Below are 20,717 nucleotides of genomic sequence, written 5' to 3' on the forward strand. Positions count from 1 at the left end.
TGATTCTGTTTGAGTAATTGCTACAAGTAGACAAAAAATATATACATATGTAAAAGATTTGGACATCTGTATTAACGAGTTTGGACTAACTGATGCTTATAGAACGCTACTCTCAAAGATAACAGAATAAACATTAATTTCAGGCACACATAGAGTAGTAAAAAAATGAGCTAAGACTTAATACATTTTAAATATTTAAGTTTTATATAATCTGATCTCTGATCACAATGAAATTAAACTAGAAATCAATAGTCAAAAGACAATAAAAAAAATCTCAGATGCTTGTAAATTAGGCAACACACTTCTAAAACCCTATGGGCCAACACACACACAAAAACCTGTGTATGAATGTTCATAGCAGCATTATTTATGGTAGTCAAGAAAGGAAATCCCCAAATGTCTGCCAGTTGAAGAATAAAGAAAATATGAGCTATCTATATACAATGCAATATTATTTGGCAATAAAAATGAAGTACTGATAGATTCTACAACATGAATGAACCTCAAAAACATTGTGCTAAGTGAAAGAAGCCAGTCACAAAACAGTGCATATTGTATGATTACATTAATATAAAATGTCCGGAATAGACAAATCCATAGAAACAGAAAGAGATTAGCAGTTGCCAGCGTTTGCAGGAAAGAAGGAATAGGAAATGACTGCTAATTGGGACAAGATTTCTTTTGGGGGTGATGAAAATATTCTGAAATTAGATTTAATGATGGTTGTACTTCTGGGCATTTTATACCAAAAAGGATTAATTTTACTATGAGTAAAATATATCTTAATAAAGCTATTGTTGTTTTATTCACAATTAAAATTATTAAATATTTTGAATTGAAAAGTAAAAAAGGCAAACCACTTTAGAATGTATGGGATGAAGTTAAGTCAGTGCTTAAAAACAAATATATAGATTTAAATGCACATATTTAAGAAAGGAAATATTTAAAATAATTTATCTAAGCTTCCACCTCAAGAAGAAACAAAACAGATTCAATCAAAGACAGGAAATAAAAAAAAGAACAAATAAAATTAAACAGAAAACAGACAATAGCAACATGAACAAAACTAAATGTAGGTTCTTACATAAATTGATAAACTTGATAAATTTCTAGCCAAACATCAATAAAAAGACAAAAAGCACAGATTAACAATACTAAAGAAAGAGGGACGTAACTACATGCATTATAAAAGGTTAATAAAGGAATATTATAAAACAAATGTATGCCAACAAATTCAACAATGCAGATGAAAGAAATAAACTCCCTGAAAAACACAACTTACCAAAATGGACACAAAAATTTAGTATGCAAGTGTAGTTAATATTAAAACATCTTTGTGTAATGGAATCTATTTAAAAACTAAAAATAAAAATAGAAGAAATAATAAGGGAAAGACTGATCAACTTGCCTACTTGAATAGTAATGATGCCTGTAACAATCTATGCCAGATATTTATCATTTCTGATACTTTTCATTATTTCTTGAAGATCTGAGTTTTCATTTGGCAATATTTCCCTTCACCCTAAAGAACTTAGTTTGGCACTTCTTGTAGTGTGTATTAAAGGAAAATTTTCCTTAGTGTTATTTTATCTGAAAATATTATATTTTACCTTATATTATATAAAAATAAAAATAGTTTTGTTTTTCCTGGGTATAGAATGCTGGGTTAACAGTTATAATCAATCCATTTGTCTCGTGTGTGTGTGTGTGTGTGTGTGTGTGTGTACATATACATGTATATCATTGGAATTTAATAAACAGTATGCTTAACTGTATTCATTTGATCTTATTTCATGGCTTAATTTGTAGTTTCCCTTTTTCATTAAAAAAAGTGTATTGAGTCTCCACTATGTGCCAAGATTTTCCAGAATCTTAAGATATATCAGAGAACAAACAGGGCAAAAATATCTGCCCTTGTAGAACTTACATTCTAGTGGTTGCCAATCACTCTATTTTCCCCTTTTAAATTAGTATGTTCTCTTCTATTATTTCATTCCTTTAGTAGTGAAATTACTTTCCCCATCATTTGTAATCATACACACAGTTCTCCGTTATTATGTGAAACACAATGCTGCCTATTTGTGTAATGGAGAACCACCAAGATGCTCCTTATAAACCACAATTTAACCCCATACAATAAGATGATGCCTTACAATATTCTTTCTTACTCCACCTCATCTTCTCTACTGTTGATGAGATCTGAAATACTTTTACATCTTCTCCTCCACCTTAACCCAACTCCTAAGTCTCCCCAAGATAGTTCAATTTGTTCTAGACTATCATAATAATCTCCCTTTCATTACAATCCATTTTCTTCAATAACTGATAGCTTGAATTCTCAGCTGTGAATTACCTGTCTTTTCACTGATGTGTTTCTCAAGTATTTTTCTCAAGTGGTTTAGTTGAAATCAACATCTAACCACACATACCTATCTTTCTTTTAATAGATATACTTTTTTTGATATTATCCTTTTCTCTCAGCAATCTACAAGTGGAATTTACTGTCGTTTACTTTTCAATAGTTCAAAAACATGTCTGATTCCATTTGAATTATTTTTAGGAGCTCACATTTTCTATCTGGAAGTTTCCATATATTTTTCTCTTTATCCTTAAGAGGTCAAGAATTCTGTTAGCATATATCTTTCTCATTACTACTTCAAGAAGCTTAATGCAGTTTTTCATGCTGTACAAGCCCATCTTTCTCCAGATAATGGAAGCATCCTTCAGTCATTAAGATAGTTATTGTGTATCTCCCATTACACAGTTTCCTTTGTGTAAAACGTTTCCTTTTCACCTTCTAAAACTCTTGTGCCTTAGATGCTAAGTTTCTGAAATGGATCCTCCAGATTTCATAGCTTTCCCTTCAAATTTTCTCTTTTTTCATATTTTTGGTCTGTACTTTGAGATAATATTCTTTCGTTCACATTTCCAGGCCACTAGTTTTAGTCTTAACAATAATCATTCCATATTTCAACTCACCTACTGAATTTTCCACCCATTGGGTATAATAGATATGGTTCTGGTGATGGGTACACTAAAAGCCCACACTTCACCACTATGCAATATATCCATGTAACACAACTGTACTTGTACCCCTAAATGAATAAAAATAGATTTTTAAAAATTAAATTAAATTTTTATTCTAGAAAGTCTTATTTTGTACTGAGCTGCAATCATTGCAGTTGTTTTTTTTTTTTTTTTACCATATTGTTGTCATATATTATTGTTTGAAACCTCAGCTGTCTCCATCAGAGATTATTTGTTGGTTGGTGAGTTGGTTGGTGAATTTGTTAATTGGTTTTTGCCTGGTGATGGCTCTATTTAACCTCCCCTTGCTGGCTGCTTGGATTCCAAGTATGTGTGATTATGATGTTTTCCTGTGATCTCTTTAGGAATCACCTTTGGTTACTGAAGCATCCTAAGTGGAAGAACTCTCAGAAGAAACGGAAGTTAAATCACTATCTTCTTCTGTGGCTAAACCTATAATAGTGAGAGGGCAGGAGGAAAATTCCTGACTATGACCTGGATTTCTCCTACTCTCTTAGCCTCTGGAGTAGGGATAACTCAATTCAACTTTTCTGCTCTGACTTGTATTTTGAAGACCAAGGAAACAAGGCCCATGCACACATGTGCGCGCGCACCCCCCCCAACACACACACACACACACACACACACACACACACACACACACACACACTCAGGTTCAATGTTTTCCCAATTCCCCGGCAGTTCACATATTTCTAAAGACCAAGTCCTTTCCAATATCCCCACAATCTTTTTTCAGAGGCTCTCTTACCGTGATCTCACCAAGCTCATGGCAGGAAAGCCCTTCACAAGTTTCTTCCTAAGGATTCCTTAACCTGCAGAACTAAAGACTTCTGTCCGATCTGGGAATCTACTGCCTTTCTCAGCCATTTGGACAGCTGAGCCAGAGGTATTCTTGTTTAGAATGAAGAGAAAGTATGATGCTTTCTCCAAACATTTCCAGAATCCCTATCCTTTATCTAAGTTCTTTCCTTATAATTTGCATTAAGATTTGTCAATATATAGCTTAAAATGATATAAAATTTATCTTAATAATTCTTCATTACTGGGGAAGTCATCAATTCAATATATACAATTTTTTTTCTGTGTTCCTTTTATAAATTGCCTTCTCTTGTCTATAGTTCAATTTTCTGCTATCTATGAAATCAAAAAAAAATGCAACAAAATACATAATTAAATGCTAAGTGCTTTCAATGCTGTAGAAAATTATCTTAAGATGTCTCAATCTTCCCTGGGGGAAGCAGACAGATGCCTGCATAATTGAGACTACGTGTGGCTTCTCAATTCTTTCTAGAAATGAGCAAAAAGCAAGACAGTGTAATAGACTTTGAATGGGTCAATGTCAACACTAATTTTTTAGAGTATTTGTAAGAAGATCAGAACCACTGATACAAGTAACCAGAGAAAGGGATATTTTCGCCTGAGTTTTTATAAGTATAACTGTAAAACAAACAAGAGTTATGGTCAAAAAAATGACCATAAACAAGCAAAATTCCACTAAATAAAAGGAGAAATCAGCAAGGATATAGAAAAAAATTGGAAAAATGGTGTTAATAAGCTATGTTGCTGTGTTCTGTTCCATGACAATAATCTGAGTATTTATGTCTGCCAAGAATAGTTATTAGCACTTTCTTGGACACAAGCATTGTGATCTAAATTAATAAGCACACATAATTTAGTCCCATATTTTCATTAATTTATAGTTTACTGATTTGGAAACAGAGACATTTTATATATAGGACCAAGAAATATGTTGCATATCCTTCTCCTTTTTTGGAGGCAAAGCAATACTATAAAATATCATATTTCTCTATCATTTTTTGCCATCATTACACCACAGAAAACAGGTTGATGCAGTTAAACTTGCAAATTTCCCATACCATGTATAATTAATCCTCTAAGAAAGATCTGAAGGAAAATAGTATAATAAATGTAAAGGAGAAGTCAATGCTATAAATACCTAATTTCATGAAATGAAATATTTCTACTTTTTAAAATAAATCTCTTTTATTAGTAGTACACTTTGGAAGTGATGTCTCCAATTTCAAAGGAAAAGAGCGAAAAACAAAACAGAGAAAAGAAATATAATAGCAAATTAATGGAAAAGCCATATATATAACTAACTGCAATATGTATCATAAGTGAAAGGATTGTGGATAAGAAAGCTCAGCCTCCTGAGACTAGTGTGTGATTTGACAGGGTGAATTCTGAGCTTGTGAGGTCTTGGGATTTAATTTCATGGCATGCATAAAAGTAATGCAAACCCATTCATCCTAGAAACAAAACACTTGCCATCACAGAGGCTGCCTGAGCCATGTAGACTTATTACAGTCATGTCTTTGGAGAGGTCCCTCAGCACAGCTATGTACATTTAAAGTGTGAAACGAGGGCCATTTCTAAGCTGACAAAATTTTATAAAACCAGATATTTCATTTTTCCTAGGCATATGTAATCCTTCCTCTGGTATTTCCAGGAGCTCAACTCTCAGTCTGAAGCCAATCATGTGGTTTCACCTTACAAAATTCAAAAGTGAGATTTTATTTTATTTTATTTATTTTTTGAGACAAGGTTTCACTCTGTTGCCCAGACTGGAGTGCAGTGGCGTGATCTCAGCTCTCTGCAACCTCTGCCTCCTGGATTAAAGGGATTCTCCTGCCTCAGCCTCCCAAGTAGCTAGGATTACAGGCATGTGCCACCACACTCAGCTAATTTTTGTATTTTTAGTAGAGACAGAGTTTCACCACGTTGGCCAGGCTGCTCTTGAACTCCTGACTTCAGGTGATCTACCCATCTCAGCCTCCCAAAGTGCTGGGATTACAGGGGTGAGCCACTGTGCCTGGCCAAGAGTAGAGTTTTAATAATTGCAGTTTCCATTTCTCCATTCATTCACTTAACACATATTTAGTAAATTTCTTCCTTGTGTATGGTGTAAGGCTAAGTAAAAGTTTGTCAAAAATAAAGGAGATGGACATAATCTTTGTCTCTTGGAGCTTTTGTCTAAGGTCAGTAGGTGGGGTCGATGTTATGCAAATGATTAAAACTGTGGCAAGTAATAAAGGGAGAAGCACAAGGTATTGTAAAAATATATAGCATGAGTCCTATAGGAAGAACTAGGTAGTTTTATCAGATGTGATATTTAAGTGTCATTCTTTAGGATATATAGGATGTGGCCAGGTGAAAGTTAGGATGAAGAGTTTTGTTTGTCTGTTTGTTTGTTTTAGCAAATAGAAGAGCATGACGAAGTCCCTAAGGTGAAGAGCAGCAGGTGGCCTGCAAGGTTTCATCCTCTGGAGCATTGAGGGCCACAATGGCACAAGTTGAGGCAGGCACTGAGTCTGTATTATGGAGTCTGTATAAGGAGTTACAACCTGGATTATGGTTTCAGACCATTACCGAAAGTAACAGGATACTGCTAAATTAGGTTAGGTTCTAAATTGAGAAGTATTGGAGATTAGCATTTGAAAAGGATGTACCTGACTTCTAAGTAAAGATTGGGTTGGAGGGATAAAATCACAGGGGTGTGATGCTGGTTAGAGGCAATTGCCATAGGCAAAGTGAAAATGATGGTGGCACAGTCTAAGGTGGCGATGGTGAACGCAGAAATAGTATAATCTTGTTGAGAGTTATTTGGAAGTCAGAGTCACCATGATTTAGTGATAGATTAGAAGTGAGGGTTGAAGGAGTGGGAAGAGTTAAAAGTCACTTTTATATTTCTGGCATGAGCCATGAAGTGAATGGTGGCATTATTTACCGAAATAAGTTATTCTGTAGGGAAAAGAGGAACAGATATTTGGGGAAAGACCTTAGTTTTAGACACTGAGTTTCAGGTTTCTGGAGACTTCTCAGGGGACGCATCTATAAAGTTGCATATGAGCCTGGAATGTAGAAGACAGGTTTGTTCTGAAAAGAAATATTTGGGCCAGGCGCAGTGGCTCATGCCTGTAATCCCAGCACTTTGGGAGGCGGAGGCAGGCAGATGACCCGAGGTCAGGAGTTCAAGACCAGGCTGGCCAAGATGGAGAAACCCTGCTCTACTAAAAATACAAAAATTAGTCGGGCATGGTGGTGGGCATCCGTAATCCCAGACACTCAGGGGGAGATATCCAGATACTGAGGCAGGAGAATGAGGAATCGCTTGAACCCAGGAGGCAGAGGTTGAATTGAGCTGAGATCGTGCCACTGTATTCCAGTTTGGGTGATGGGGCGAGACTCTGTCTCAAAAAAAAAAAAAAAGAAAGAAAAGAAGGTAAATAAAATCACAGGAGCATATGTGCTAAAGTTACTCAGAAAAAATAAAATAAGAAGAGAATAATGTTTAGGGCTGAGCCCTGAAAAATTCCGAACGCTTTAATGTAAAGGAGGCAGAATTAGAAAAAGGGGCTCAGACACTGGCCAGAGTAAAGTAAGGAAAAAAAGAAGAAAGTATGTCAAGAAGCAGAGTCTGCTAGTCAATGTCAAAATGTGCCCCCAAATCAGGTTAAATGGAAACTGGAAAGTGTCCATCATATTGACTGGCACGGAGGCAACCTTAGTGAAGCCATACTATGGAAGATGGGGCAGAGCCAGTGGTGGAGGTTAAAATGGACCTGGTCAGTGGGAAGGCAGAAAGTGGACAAAGTGGGTGGAAATATATCTTTAGAGTGCTTAATTGTAAAAGACAGACTGGCCTTAGGACCATATATTATGAGGTGAGGGTATGGTTGCCACCATGAGTACTTGGTTTTTAAAATGAAAAGCTCGAAATATTTAATTACCTGTATGAAGGTTCCAGGGAGGAAGCATGCACTCATACCGAAGAGACATTAGATGAAGTCTTCATTGGATTGGGAGCATGAAGTTGAAGGTAGATCTGTATGTTTGGTGACAGGAAGATCTGCCTGTTAGCTTATCTTTTCCCTGGGTTTGGTGTAGGGATGGTGGGGAAACACAATCTTCTGCTGAAAATGAAGGAGAGGAAGCCATGATGGAGGGGTGGGTGATACAAGGAAATTATAGGACATTTGCAATAGATATTCAGAGAAGAGGAATGATCTAACTGAAAAGACTTAATTAAATTGCTAGGGAAGCATTGCGAGCTCAATTCTTCCTTCCTGTCCTTCTTTCCTCTGCTCCTTATAGCACTGCAATGATTACAAAATTTAGATTACAGAAAACATCTGATAAACTTATACCACAGTGCAAGAGACTGCTGTGATGTGTAACTTAGCCTGCTCTTTTGCTCTGATAATTTGTATTTTACTTGGGGTTTTTATTATGGGCCCTGTAAAGACTTCCAGTTGTGAAAATATCAGTCAATCAATCTCTGAGAGGGAAATTTGGGGTGGGCGTGTCGACTAGAGTGTCTGTGGCCCAGGAATTGACACATCACATGGGCAGAATAGAAGGGGATGCAGCCACTTATTTGTGTTTCTCTTTCAAGGCCAGGTTTGACTCCAACTATTAACACTTGAATTTTAACTAGTCTATCAGTTTACCTTCTCAGTTACTCAGTAACTCTCAGACTTGCAGTAGCAGTTGGAGAATATTTTTGATGTACCAGTGTTGTAACCGAGCGAGTTATAGAGAAATGCCATACTTTGAGACTAATTCAGGAGTCCTTTATTTGCCAGCGACCAAGAGATGGCTAGTGCTCAAAATTCTCTCAGCCGCAAAGAAGGGGCTAGATTTTCTTTTATACTTTGTTTTAGAAAGGGGAGGGGGAGCCTAGCTGAAGCAATCTTACAGAAGCAAAACAGGCAAAAAAGTTAAAAAGATAAATGGTTACAGGAAAACAAACAGTTCCAGGTGCAGGGGCTTTAAATCCATCACAAGGTGATAGATGCGTGGGCTGTGGGTACTATCAACCGGGCAAATTCCTGGGAACTGCGGATATAGCTTGCCACAGTATCTTATCAGTAATTGCCTTCTTGGATGTGCTGGGAGTCAGCTTGCACAAGTTAAGTACTTGTGGAAGCGGGGTGGGTAAGGGGCTGTAAGTGAAGGAGCCAAAATGGAGTCTGTCTGGCTCTCTTAGCTAAGGGAGAGTCAATTCAGGTTAAAACAAGGTAGGATATCACGCCAGTGGGAGGGAGCTAGCAGAAACCTGCAGTGTGGGGTACTCTCCAAAAGGGACAAATCCTGGTGAAGTTTTGTGGAAGGAGGCCCTAGGACACCAGCGAGCATTTTTATGCTAGCGGGGAGAGAGACTTAGAGACTGGGGCGTGCCACAATTTCTGAAGGTCACTCTGAGTTTTATGTGCAGGATGATATTATTTATTATCTGACTGTTACAATTTCACATATGACCTCAGGTGTCTGATGAGAGCAATTGTGCTCTCAATTCACATTGGAGGTGGGGTTGCTAATGTAATTCCTTCAAGTGCAATGCAATTGTCATTCTGCCCAATTTTTTCCTGCCAGCTCTCTAAAGAGGAATGCTTATGGCCCTGGGAAGGGCTGACAGGAGGGAGAGGAAGCCTTTTGTCTCGCTGATTTTGTGCAGTAGGCCAAAGTCTGCATTAATCTGAGCAGGCATTTCTCAATCCAGTATCCTCAAATCTGTTTTGAAGGCTGAGTCAGGAGACTGCATGATGGTCAAGGCCAGACACATAATTTGCAAAGCCCAGGGCAAAACAAAATATGGGATCTCTTACTCAAAAATTACTGTGTTAGGAATTTCAAGGCAGCAACAGTTGAGTTTTAAGCCAAGCGCAGGCCCCTTCTGAGTGCGGGGCTCTGTACAACTACACAAGCTACAGAAGCATGAAATTCGCTCTGATGACAGTGTCTGTTATAACTTTGCCCTGGCTTCTAAATGTAGCTTAACTTATCATTAACTTTGACCTTAGGAAGGTCACTTAGCTCATTTAACCTGCAATTCCTCAACTGTAAATTATTAGGCACAAAGATTTATTAAGCATCTATTTTATTCAACTACTGTACTAGTCACTGTTGTATTGCTATGAGCACAAACACACACACACACACACACACACACACACACAATCATTATCCTGTTGGAACTTATATAGTATCTGAAACAACTGAGAGTAATTTTAAAATTAGTAATTTAACTAAAACTAGGATGAGAGCTACGATAAAGCTACAATAAAGAAGTACTCTGAATTGTGTTACGTATTTATAGATGATCTTTAGGGAATTATAACATAATTTGAGCATAATCAATAGTCAATAGTATTGATAGAGCATAGTCAATAGTTGTTAACAGTAAATCTTCCATTAATAGCATTACTTTACAAATATAATGCTTATTTTGTGTTAGGAATATAAAAATTATGCTACACTAACTAAGTGAATACAACTGCTGAATGAGGTAATTGTTATGAATACACTTATTTTGCAAGTGAGGAAAATGAGGAATGGGGTTATTAAATAACTTTTAAAAGACATTACCATGAATGAATGCTAGAGCTGGCTTTGATTTCAAGCCGAGTCTTGCATCCAGACATGAGAGCCTTAAATTAAGCTCTGATATTCCACCTCTTGGGACATAAAAAATGATTGCATGGTGAAAAATAAAACCAGGCAACTCTCATTAACCCTGGAGAGGAATCTGAAGACCTGGATTTTCTTTGTGTTATTCCATGGACTGCTTTGTGAGAGAGTCTCCTAACATTTTTATTCTTGTATTTCATCATTTCTCAGGCTAGGGTCCAGCTTCTCAATATCAGGCTTGATAAAAAATGTTCCATATCTTATAGCATTTGCAAGGGAATAAAAGCTATAAGAAATATAACCACACATTTACTATTATACTTACCTGTCCTATCATCTATTTACCTATCAATTATTTAGCTAATCACCTACTATCTTTGGTTACATATGTGATAATTTTAGTACTAACTAAATCAGTAGTTTTCTTCAAATATAATTAGTAGTTAACTAATTAGCATTTCTTAGTAGATGTCGAAACCTGTCATTTCTCCTTAGGGTTGATTTAGCAGCTCTTCCGGCTTAGATCTTTGTTCTAGATTGAATGCTTGATCAGTCCTTGGAAAACTGATACACACTATCTTGGTAGAGATATACTAAGACTTTTAAAACTCTGTCGAGTTCATTGGATGCCTAAAGTGCTACAGATAGCTCCTTAAAGCTGTACAATTTCTTTAATTTATAAAAACTCTGCTGAGTACATTGGATCCCTAAAATGCTACACATAGCTCCTTAAAGCTGTATGATTACTTTAATTTAAATAAGTTCCATGAGACCTATTTGATTAGGTAACCTAATTGGACTGAAATCTGAGGTGTATACTGTATATTCATAACAGTTAGAGTCCAAGGCAGCTGACTCAAAACCTGCAAAAATTCCAATGAAATGTTTATGTAAAAAAGGAAGTTTGACTTAATAAGAGAAATAAAAATAATTTTAATTTAAAGAGAAACTATTGACATTTTGTATTGTAGCTTCTGAATACTGTCAGAATTTGAACCTGAAAATTTCCAAATGAGAGACAATGAAGAGCTTGCTATTGGCCTTTAGTTGAGTTGCTCCTATAACTGAAGGACATGAACTAATCTTGAAACTTGAAATACATATAATGTCTTGGTTGATGTCAGAGAGGCATTCTAATGGATAAGACAATGCCAAGAAGAATTCTATGACAAATAGAAATGGTTTGTACAGGAACGTGCTACCAGGGGAATGCAAGGAGGTACTCATGAGCATGCAGCCTCCTTTGTCCTGGGGATGACTTTGGAACCAACTGCAGAGCTGCCAGAGCTTATTGCTATTTGTTCAGTGCTCCATGACCAGTTCTCAACGAATACGAATATCTTTGTATCGGATAGGATGGGTCTTGCCACACTAGGTCTGAGGATACAGTTGGCCATACCCAACAGTCTCAGGGTAGAGCTGACCATATCAGAAAGATTAGCCATGGGATTAGAGTGCAGGGGCTTTGGGTCAACCACTATCAGTAACCTAGTTGCTGAGTTGACCATGGGAGTAATCAATCAATCAATTATGCCAATGTAACAAATCCCTAACAAAAAACTCTGGCCACCAGAACTTTGCATTTGGAACTCTCTTATACCTTGTCCTCTGTTTCTCTCTCTTCCCTTGGCTGGTTTTAACATATCCTATCTCTGTAATATACGATAGCCATGAATAGAATAGCTTTCAATGAGATCTGTGAAAACTTCTAGTGAATTACCAGAACTGAGGGTGGTTTGGGGCTCCTCTAAATTTGTGGTTGATGTCGGAAGTGAGAGAGGTCTTGTGTGGAGACGGCGACCTCAGATTTTACAGCTGTGCTGACTGCGAGTGTAAGAAAAAGATAAAAATAGGAATCTCATAGACAAGAGACATAGCAAATAAGGTCCCAAATGTGATCTGAAAACAAAAGCAGTATATACTTAAAATGTTGATGCAAAGTTACAAGTATCTTTTAATGAGATAAATACATCTTAATTAAATAAGAAGTAACAAAACACACAAAAATGAATAAAATCTAATAAACACTAATGCCAATAGGTGATCTGAATATATTTTTTCTAATTTTTAGCTTCTATATTTTCTTTCTTTAACTTTAAATTTTATTTCATAGCTTATTTATATACAAAATCAAATTTTCAGTGGTTTTAATCTTTAAAATAGTTTTTCTAATTTAAATTGTATCTTTGAACTTCTAAAAAGCTTTTCAGTTTTGTTTTAAAAATATATTTGATCTTTGAATTATATGTTATATATATATTTCAACATTTTACACAATATTACATAATAAAAATTGCTCACTCTTTTAAAAAATTCTTTTGTCTGTTCCCTTACAGGATTGTCTGTCTAAAGCTTCAAAAAGAAAAAAAAAACTGTGTTTCTCATTGATGTATACAGAAAGGACATCTTGTGACCAGAGAGCCACAGTACTTTGGAACTTGAGTGTTCTTTTTTTTTCCATATATCTGCTATTTGCTTTTGACATTTGCTTGTGCCAAAGAAAGCCTTTTCCACCTTTAATCACCATGATAATTTGGTTTCCTTTCCAATCTCTGTCCACTGGTGTATGCTACACTTAGGCTAAAAAATATATTGCGCACCCTTGACTACACTGTAATACTGCACTCGGCATGGACGTGAAGCTCGGCAGGGACATTATAAGTATCATATGCCGGGATGGTCATTTCCTTTATTCCTGGTGTTCAGCATCTTTTATAAGGCAGACTTAAGAGAACAGAAACATAAATCATGAAACTTGAATCTCTTGTAATAAAGAAGGCAAGACTATCTTCGGTCTCAAAAGGTAGAAAAAGTACTTTTTACATTCCTAACCTGCTACCAATGTCTTTTATGAAGCAATTTTCAATGTGAAATGAGACAGGGAAATAGAACCATGAGATTCCTCGTTTGTGTGTTCTGAGCCCCTGGTGTTAGATTGGGTTTTTCTGAATAGTTTTTATGGCCAATTTAGCAGTTTCTCATCTAGGCAGCATGTTTTCTTTTTGTTTTCTTTTATGGTTAATAAATCCTCAGGGTTCGTAGTGTTCGTCTGTAAGAAAATAGCCAACGTGCTTGTTCCAGGGGAGTGGTGTTAATAGACAGTTAGAGAAAATATAAACAAACAGAAAAGTGGACAGATAGAAACTGAGGCTTTTAAATATTTTTAGCAATATGATTTTTCTTTTGTACTTTTTTTCCTGCAAACAGAGCATCAACTAATCTCCAGAGCAGTTGTGTTCACAACTGCAAATCAGTATATTTTAAAATAACAAATATACTCATCTACTACATAATACACTCCAGGCAGGAGGCAAAAAAAGATGATTTAAAAGAACTGAAACAGTGGGTACTAAAACAGCTAGTCACAACACGAACAATGTGAGAATCTGTGACAAATATCACAGGGATCTTTAGAAACATCACACAATTTTTAATCATTTCTACATGCCTCAAGGAATTAAGGACTTTGAGAATATCTAAGATCATGCACATGATCTGCCTGGCTTCAGAAAGACACGGTAGGCTAGCACCACAATTCACCAAATCACACATAATATTGAGTTATTGCCATGTAACTTCTGGGGCTTCTCTCTCTCTCTCTCTGTGTGTGTGTGTGTGTGTGTGTGTGTGTGTCTGTGTGTGCACATGCTCCAATATTCTACAAAATATCTAAACACAAGCTCATTTGGTTTTCCATTTAAAAACTATTTGGGGCTGGGCACAGTGGCTCACTGTGTAATCTCAGCACTTCGGGAGGCAGAAGTGGGTGGATTATTTGAGCCCAGGAGTTCCAGATCATCATGAGAAACATGGAAAAACCCTGTCTCTCCAGAAAACCAAAACAACAACAACAAAAACAACCCAAAAAAACCCCACCAAAACCAATATACACCAATTCAAATGCCATTACTCACTGCAGCAAATTCCAATATAAACTGGCATGTATTCAGGCAAGAAAATGTTCAGGAAAATGCAGATTATTAGAAGGGATCATCTGCTAAGAACGCAACAACATTTTATAGCAATACAGCATCTATAAGTGTGTGAGAACCAGATAATTTCTGGAAAAAAACCAGAAATATAAATGCTAAAAAAGTCAGCTCTTTAAGACAATCTTACAAGCATGCCCAGAATATGAATTTTTCTTTTCAGAAAAAAAAAAAAAAAATGAGGATCCATGGTTTTCTCTAGTGTGAGTGAAGAAGAAAGGTAAGTAGGGAAAAAAAAAGCTAGAGGGATGGGAAGCAGCTAAATGGGAAGCCCTACTGGTTGAACATGTGTTCTGTGTTTTTGCCAGTAGAGTCTAGGGGTAAAGGAGTGAGAGGACTCTGTGTGGCAGCATAGCCAATTTAGTGCAGACATCTCACACAGCAGGAGGTCCTAAACCTCATATCACCAACAGTTCGGGTGAGACGGTAGCCTTGGAGCTGCAGAGGTTTGTGTGATTGCAGCATGGGCTGAACAGGGCTAATGCGGGAATAAAAATTGATTTAAAAATACATGCTTTTTGCCATTGAGGATGAAACAAATACCTTCTTAGGATGACAAATTGCAAGTAAGAAATTGCAAAGGCAATGCCTGAAAATAAAATAACAATAGTTTCAATTATCAATGGAGAGGAATTGAAACTATAAAGAAGAATTAGGTTTTTCTAAAATAACCAGAAAAGTCTTGCAGTCAGCTAGATAAGAACAAATACTAATACCATTATTACTATTACTCTTTTTGTTGATAATGTATTAGTCTGTTCTCACATTGCTATAAAAAAATATCTGAGACTGGGTAATTTATAAAGAAAAGAGGTTTAATTGGCTCACAGACTTACTTATAGGCTATACAACAAATATGGCAGCATCTGCTCAGCTTCTTGGGGAGCCTCAGGAAACTTATAAGCATGGCAGAAGGCTAAGGGGGAGCAGGCACTTTTACATGGCCAGAGCAGGAGGAGAGAAAGGGAGGTGCCACATACTTTTAAACAATCAGATCTTATGAGAACTCACTCACTATCACAAGAACAGCATCAAAAGGATGGTGCTAAACCATGTATGAGAAGCCCACCCCCATGAGCCAATCACCTCTCACCAGGTCCCTCCTCCAACACTGGGGATTACATTTCAACATGAGATTTGAGTGGGGACACAGATCCAAACCATATAAACATCCATCTAGAAGGCAACCAATACCATTGAAAACCACCACGGAGTCTAGCGTTTGACACAGAAAAGTAGCAATACCAAGCCTGAAATTAAACATGGTTAGAAAAGCAAGCTATTTCCTGTGTGATCAGGAGACAGGAGTTTGAGGAAGATTACATTTGATCTTAACTTGACAGTAAATTCTGAGAGAGAGCAGCCTCTGACATCCCGGAAAAATAAGTCTTGGTGTTGTTAGGAGCCGGCCCGGTGCTAACAGCTATATCATGTTGTTCTCCTTTTGGAGATAAATTATTTCACAAAACACCAACATCAGACAAGGTCACTCTGCAACTGTGATGAAGTAAGACACAAAAGAAGACCCCCATCATAATTTTTTTCTGAGTACAAACAAAAATTTCTGAGTACAAACAAAAAGGTCTCTTAATGGTACAAATCACCAAAATACCAAGTATCAGTCTCTCCCAGCTGATATGAGGAACTGCTGTCTCTTTACGATTACGCTATAGCCTTGTTGTAGTCTGTCCTCTTCTAGGTAATATTTGCTGAGATACTCTTCCATAGAATTTTCCGTTTTCTGACAGTATCTAATCTACAACCAATTCTTGGCTTCTTGAACTGTCTCCAGGATGACCTAATGCCCTCCAGTCTGAATCCCAAGGGCCAATCTGATCTAACTCCTTTTTTAGAAAGGCTCACTCTCTCGGTGAGATGCCCCAAGGCATTCCATGATGTGGAGTCTCTCTCACTGCAAGAAATAAGAAACCCATCTTGTTGACTCCAGGTGTGTTCCAGGTGGTCTTTGTCTAGAGGTGCATAGTTGACTGTCCTACACTAAACCCTGTGTGTAGCCTTTAGAGTGAGGAAGATGGTACCATCCAGTATGGAGGCATCACTTGTGAAAGGGAGTTTTTTTCCTTCGCTGCTATTAAGACAGGCTAGCATATAGCAAGTCCTCGATATGTCTTTGTAAAAAGAATGAAGTAGCTTTCAGTCAACTGGCTTTCCCAGAATGTAAATAACTTGAAAGTGCTCAGCAAGGAGCCAGACACATACAGTGCATACAACTAACAATAACTCTTACTTCAATTGGGCTTAATGCAACTATAGTTGTACAGATATGTAGGTTAACTGTACCCTATACTTGAGTACAGTTAGTTAAGACACAACCATCTGTTTTTAATCTCTGCAATCAATTACTTTATATCCAAAATTTCAAGTCCTTCAACTCCTCAACTCCTTCAACACATTGCAAAATTGTGCTTTAGCACTGAGAGTTTCAGATCTTTTTATACAGCTCCAATCATATCATCCTACTCAGTATTTCCTTATTTATTTATTTATTTATTTATTTATTTATTTATTTATTTATTTTTAGAGACGAGGTTTTACCACGTTGGCCAGGCTAGTCTCAAACTCCTGACCTCAGGTGATCCACCTGCCTCAGCCTCTCAAAGTGCTGTAATTACAAGCATGAGTCACTGTGCCCAGCCTCATCTTACTGAGTATTTTCTAACCATTTAGGATTCTGTGTCATTAAGCTCACTTTTCTTTGCACTTGAAATTGCCTTTATCCTCTTCTTGGTTAGGCTAAAGAAATCCTACTTATAATTGCCTTGCCTGCTTAAAGTAGAATAAATGCTTTCCTTTCCTTAAAGTAGAATAAACCATTCCTACTTCTCTGCACTGAGAAAATTATATTTATATTTTTTTCTGTATCACTAAACATGCTGTGTTATAGCTGTTTTATGACAATTTATCACTCTCTGCCATGCCAAGTTCATACAGAAGGTAATGAATCTACTCACCTTTCTATCTCTAGAAGTTTGGTGCCATGTTTCCGTTAAATACATGGTAAATAAATAAATTTGTGGCCTCCCTTATTTTTAACTTCAACTCTATATACTACCTCCTTCCTCAGACATTTAATAATTCCCCTGTTGCAGAATGAAATCTATACCTCTTTACCTAAAATCCAAGTTTATGTAAAATGTTACCATTAATCGTTTTTAATTGATGTATTCCCTTACTTCTCTAGATGGACAATTTAATTCTATGAAATTGGGTTCAGCATATTGACTTAGTCTTTATTTCCTTTTTTCAGTCTCAAAATGTTTTCTCCTCCTTCTACCTAGCTAAGACCTACTCACTCTAAACTCCTGAATAAATTACTAATTGTAACATTAATTGGTATAATGAATGGTGACTTTCCTATTGGTATATACCAGTTAGTGTCTCTTGAATCCCAAGGGCCTTACACACTGTAGATACTTAATACATGGCTGATGGAAATGATATTGGTGGCAGTGCATAGGAGGGAGCCCTGTAGATGATGAGAAGGAGCTTCTACACAATCTCTTTAAGCCAGGAGCTACCCTCCCAAGAATGAAACGAAACAGAGTAGGAGATTGGCAGGAAAGGCAAATAGTCCCTGTCAGACATCAACTAGTGATGATGAGGCTGTCATCTCAAGAAGCTCCGTGGATTTTCTAACAATGTATCATTATCTTCCCAGACACTGAAGTTTGAGTTTTGATTAGAAAAATTTCATAGGTAGATTTAGAAATATAAGTTATTCTAGGTAGATATTCTTTTTTAACATCTTGTGTCTGCAATCTCATAACAACTAGTCCTCCTCCCTAGCTGAAAACTAGTCTTTTAAAATATTGCTGGCATGATTATCTTGGATTACTTGTCACTAGACCTTCACAAAATATGTCTATTTTAAGGCAGTACTGATCATGATGACCTTTGTTCTCCACCTCCACCCCACCACCACAGAGGAGTCTGCAGATTAGTAGGGGATGATTCTTCAGAGAGATAGCATCCCATCTCAGGAACACAAAATTTCTCTGAAATGTCTTTGCACACCATTCGACTTATTTGAAAACTTCTTTCTCTAATTTTCTCTAGTCCTGAAGATTTGGAAAATTTAAATAAATCATATATTCATTGTTTTGAATCCATTTAGGATTTTAACATTTAAAGGGAGGAATTCAATGAAAACAATATTATCTAAAGCATTATGATTATCCCTAAGAGAATTCCTACAAAGGATGACAGCAAAGACAAAAAAAGCATTCACTACACACTACCAAAAATGGCAACAGTTCAATAAGTGCAAAAACAAACACAATTGGAAAAAGAAAGAAGAGATTTATCCGATGGGGATGGGTAAAGCTTCATGGAGAAGATTTTCAACAGGGTCTGGATTGATTAGTTCTTGATAAATAGTGATTTAAGAGAGAGAGAGACTCCAAGTAAAAGTTCTGAAAATCAAATTCAAGAAAGCAAAAATAGTGTTTTGAGAAAAAAAGTCATCATGGTATATGTAAAGTTTGATCTTTCAACTATTAACTAATAAGACTTCTATATGATCTATCATATTTCCTTTGTTAGCATGTTTGATAAAAAACTGAGTTACGTTTTGGATTCCATTACATTATCTATCCTCAGCCCTGATTTCTTTATCATAGCTTTTTCTTCATTTCTTTTATTTCTTTGATTTTCATTTCATCCTGCATTAATGTAGTTGCACTATATTTGTGCTTTTTTCTATTATCAGCTTTATAAAATGATGTTATATAAATAGGAATGTTGAAAAAAATAATAAATTTATTTAAAGTAAGTTATAGAGATTTGTGCAAGAAAGAAAACTGGGGAAATGGAAGATGGTTCCAAAATGTGATAGCTTTGAATGTCACGTGAGAGAAAAAAAAAGGTTTTATGGGTAAAGAAGAACAATTACATTTTTAGTTGTAGTAAAATATCATAAGCATAGTTATGCATTGTGAAGGCAGTAGTAAAAGAGATGAGAGGTTAGAGGAAGATTAAAAACAGTCAGGTAAGCAGCAATGAAGTGCTTGAAATAGTTTACTTACTTTTAAACAAGGAATTCATACAACTCAATAGGAAAACAAAACAAAACAGAAAACTAATAATCTGGCTACAAAATGGGAAAAGGACCTGAAAAGACATTTTTTTTCCCAAAAGAAGAGATACATATGACTAACAAATGTATGCAAAGGTGCTCTACTTCACTAATGATCCGAGAAATGCAATCGAAACCACTATATCACCTCACACTTGTCAGTATGTCTATTACCAAAAAGATGAAAGATAACAGTTGTTGATGAGAATGTGGAGAAGGGGGTTTCCTTGCACACGCTGTTGGTGATAATGTAAATTGTTATAGACATTATGAAAACCAGTATAGAAGTTTCTCAAAAAATTAAAAATAGAACTATCATATGATTCAGCAATCCCACTTCTGGGTATATATTTTAAAACATTGATATCAGGATTTCAAAACCAAAGTGACTAGGACCAACAGGGAGTAAGAGAAAAGTAGAAAGTAAAGACCCAGTTAAAGAAAACCAGAAACTTTGTGCATATACCCTACACTAGTCCTTGAACTACGTGTGTATCAGGTAGACTGGAAGCTATTTTAAATAATATTTGAGCTGTTATCACCACAGACAAGAGAAAATAAGCACTTTGAGTCTAACCAAACTTATTGTGCACTAAAGTAAAATATCATAATCACTTTTTGGATAACTCTGCGAATCTAGAGTCCCCACAACATAGTATTTCAATGTTTATAATACAAACCAAATTTATGCAACATGAGAGACAAATGTATGGAAGATTATCAAGAGAAAGGACAATAAACTGGACCTGGCCCTAAGATTACCCTGAATTTTGAATTATCTGAAATGGACTATTTATGAGTTATTATGAGTAAAGGTAAAAATGACTGTAATTAATTTAAAAATAGGAAATCTCAACAAATAGAAAAAAATTTTAAAGAATCCAATTATAGTTTGCTAATTAAAAAAATGTCTGAAATAAAATAGTTTAGTACATGAGATTAAGAGCTGAATGATTATGACAGAGGAGAGCTGGTGAACTTGAAGATGGATTTTAAAAATCAATTCTGAAGAATACAGAAGTTAAATTTTACAAAACAAACAGAGCCACAAGGACCTGTGGGAAAATATAAAAACTGTAACAATTAAAGTTTAGTGAGACAGAATATATTCTAAGGAAAATACAGCTAGACATATAAGCAAACTGCAGAAAAGT

The 20,717-nt window shown here is 36.1% G+C and overlaps 1 long non-coding RNA gene across 12 annotated transcripts in view; it reads right to left on the reverse strand.

The window, feature by feature from the left end:
* LOC129488535 (uncharacterized) overlaps positions 1–20,717 on the reverse strand; it is a 273,237-nt gene that overhangs the window by 9,938 nt on the left and 242,582 nt on the right. For 5 of the 12 annotated variants that reach the window (XR_010122307.1, XR_010122314.1, XR_010122313.1 and 2 more), the window contains one exon: positions 7,800–7,982. This is a non-coding gene — a long non-coding RNA (uncharacterized lncRNA). Of the gene's footprint in view, positions 1–7,799; positions 7,983–12,199; positions 12,304–20,717 lie in introns of all 12 variants that reach the window. The other 7 variants (XR_010122316.1, XR_010122315.1, XR_010122306.1 and 4 more) reach the window with 3 other exon arrangements.

The sequence above is a fragment of the Symphalangus syndactylus genome, chromosome 8 (assembly GCF_028878055.3).
Source record: "Symphalangus syndactylus isolate Jambi chromosome 8, NHGRI_mSymSyn1-v2.1_pri, whole genome shotgun sequence".
Classification (NCBI taxonomy): Eukaryota; Metazoa; Chordata; class Mammalia; order Primates; family Hylobatidae; genus Symphalangus; species Symphalangus syndactylus.